The sequence below is a fragment of the Bactrocera dorsalis genome, chromosome 3, assembly GCF_023373825.1.
Source record: "Bactrocera dorsalis isolate Fly_Bdor chromosome 3, ASM2337382v1, whole genome shotgun sequence".
In the NCBI taxonomy this organism is placed as follows: domain Eukaryota; kingdom Metazoa; phylum Arthropoda; class Insecta; order Diptera; family Tephritidae; genus Bactrocera; species Bactrocera dorsalis.
In genome coordinates, this window is record NC_064305.1 from 13,749,654 (window position 1) to 13,753,143 (window position 3,490).

Below are 3,490 nucleotides of genomic sequence, written 5' to 3' on the forward strand. Positions count from 1 at the left end.
TTCACTGCCAGACCCATTTGCGTTGCTTCCTTGTTCAGTCTGGAGAAAGCAGAACTAACGGCGCGGGTGTTGAGACCGATGATATCAATATCATCGGCATACGCCAGCAGCTGTACACTCTTATAAAAGATTGTACCTGCTCGATTCAGTTCTGCAGCTCGAATAATTTTCTCCAGCAGCAGATTGAAAAAGTCGCACGATAGGGAGTCGCCTTGTCTGAAACCTCGTTTGGTATCGAACGGCTCGGAGAGGTCCTTCCCGATCCTGACGGAGCTTTTGGTCCCGCTCAACGTCAGTTTACACAGCCGTATTAGTTTTGCGGGGATACCAAATTCAGACATTGCGGCATAAAGGCAGCTCCTTTTCGTGCTATCGAAAGCAGCTTTGAAATCGACGAATAGGTGGTGAGTGTCGATTCTCCTTTCACGGGTCTTTTCCAAGATTTGGCGCATGGTGAATATCTGGTCGGTTGTTGATTTTCCAGGTCTGAAGCCACACTGATAAGGTCCAATCAGTTTGTTGACGGTGGGCTTTAATCTTTCACACAATACGCTCGATAGAACCTTGTACGCGATGTTGAGGAGGCTAATCCCACGGTAGTTGGCGCAGATTGTGGGGTCTCCTTTTTTATGGATTGGGCATAGCACACTTAAATTCCAATCGTTGGGCATGCTCTCATCCGACCATATTTTGCAAAGAAGCTGATGCATGCTCCTTATCAGTTCTTCGCCGCCGTGTTTGAATAGCTCGGCCGGCAATCCGTCGGCCCCTGCCGCTTTGTTGTTCTTCAGGCGGGCAACTGCTATTCGAACTTCGTCATGGTCGGGCAATGGAACGTCTGCTCCATCGTCATCGATTGGGGAATCGGGTTCGCCTTCTCCTGGTGCTATGTGTTCACTGCCATTCAGCAGGCTGGAGAAGTGTTCCCTCCATAATCTAAGTATGCTCTGGGCATCGGTGGCTAGATCACCTTTGGGGGTTCTACAGGAGTATGCTCCGGTCTTGAAACCTTCTGTAAGTCGCCGCATTTTTTCGTAGAATTTTCGAGCATTACCCCTGTCGGCCAGCTTATCAAGCGATTCATACTCACGCATTTCGGCCTCTTTCTTCTTCTTTCTGCAAATGCGTCTCGCTTCCCTCTTCAACTCTCGGTATCTATCCCATCCCGCACGTGTTGTGGTCGATCGTAACGTTGCGAGGTAGGCAGCCTGTTTTCTCTCCGCTGCGACACGGCACTCCTCGTCGTCCCAGCTGTTCTTTTGCACTTTCCGAAAACCAATGGTTTCGATTGCAACTGTACGTAAGGAGTTTGAAATGCCGTCCCACAGTTCCCTTATACCGAGTTGTTGACGAGTGCTCTCAGAGAGCAGGAGTGCAAGCCGAGTAGAAAATCGTTCGGCTGTCTGTTGTGATTGCAGCTTCTCGACGTCGAACCTTCCTTGTGTTTGTTGGCGTGCGTTTTTTGCTGCACAGAGGCGGGTGCGAATCTTGGCTACAACAAGATAGTGGTCCGAGTCGATGTTAGGACCTCGGAGCGCACGCACATCTAAAACACTGGAGACGTGTCTTCCGTCTATCACAACATGATCGATCTGGTTGGTGGTTTTTCGATCCGGAGACAGCCAGGTAGCTTGATGTATCTTCTTATGCTGGAATCTAGTACTACAGATAACCATATTTCGGGCCCCGGCGAAGTCGATCAGCCTCAACCCATTTGGGGATGTTTCGTCGTGGAGGCTGAATTTACCGACCGTAGTGCCAAAGATACCTTCTTTGCCCACCCTGGCGTTGAAGTCGCCAAGCACGATTTTGACATCGTGGCGGGGGCATCTCTCATAAGTGCGCTCCAAGCACTCATAAAAAGCATCTTTGGTCACATCGTCCTTCTCTTCCGTCGGGGCGTGGGCGCAAATCAGCGATATGTTGAAGAACCTCGCTTTGATGCGGATTGTGGCTAGACGTTCATTCTCCGGAGTGAATGATAGTGCTCGGCGACGGAGTCTCTCTCCCACCACGAATCCAACACCAAACTTGCGCTCCTTTATATGGCCACTGTAGTAAATGTCACAAGGACCTACTCGTCTCTGTCCTTGTCCCGTCCATCGCATTTCTTGGACGGCGGTGATGTCAGCCTTTATCTTTACGAGGGCATCTACCAGCTGGGCAGCGGCACCTTCCCAATTAAGGGACCGGACATTCCAGGTGCATGCCCTCAAATCATAGTCCTTATTTCGTTTGCCATGGTCGTCATCAAAAGGGGGGTCTCTCATCCGAGGCTGTGTTTTCTTTTTCATTGGGGGGGTTTTTTTACGTGGCGGGTCCCAAACCCAGCGCACAACCCTAAGTAGGGGATAATTTCGCCTTCTCACTTTAGCTCGCCTTCAAACGGATGTTCTTAGGCTACCCAGAGGATACTTGGTCAAAGACCGGAAGTCGTGAGCTGCTTGAGTCATATGTAAAAGAATCGTTTCTGGCCACTCCCAAGTGAATGGCGATCAGAGAACTTTCCTCACTTGCGTGAACTTCTACACATGACTCCATCCTCCACCATCTTATAGCACTGTGAAAAACTGGTACAACGAATTCAATCGTGGCCGACGCTCGCTCAAAGACGAATTCCGTGAAGGTCGTCCAAAAACAGCCGTTGTGCCAGAAAACATCGAAGCCGTACGTGAACTGATAATGCAAGACCGTCATGTAACATACCTTCAGATAGAGGCATGCCTATGCATTTCTCCCACCAGCATACATTCGATATTGCATGAACACCTGGCCGTAAAAAAGGTTTGTTCTCGTTGGATCCCGCACAATTTGACAATCGCTCAAAAAAAAGGCTCGTGTGGATTGGTGTAAAGAAATGCTGAAAAAATACGATCGAGGTGCTTCAAAAGACGTTTATAAGATCGTCATAGGTGACGAATCAGGGATCTATGCGTATGAGCCCGAAACAAAACAGCAATCGACCGTGTGGGTCTTCCAAGACGAGCCAAATCCAACGAAAGTTGTTCGTGGAAGAAGCACTTCCCATTTTTTTGTGAGGAACCATCGTTTGGCAGATAGCAGTAAAGCCTTTTTGTAGATTTTTATCATTTATCGGCGTTTAGGTTGTCAGTAAAGAGGTACAAAGTGCCGAATCCCTGCTTTGAGAAGCAGCCCCAAGGATGCATCTTTAGTCCATGTTTTACGGTCCGCTGAACAAGCCTATTGGTGGAAGTTATATAGAACATTCATCAGTAAAAATGACATTTCCAAAATCTCTATCAATATTCTCATGCGTCCAAGCGAGTCGCTTTGTCACAAGTTTTTCAGTCAACAGAGGCTTCTTCATTGTGTTGCGCCATTTCAGATCATGAGTATGAAGAAGGGCTCGGATAGTTTTGTAGGATATATCTAAACCTTTTGCCATAAATTTTGCTTGTCCTTGCCGCAGTGTTAAAGCAGGATTCCGCAAAAACAGATTCACTATTTTTTTTCATCTTTTTTGTTCACT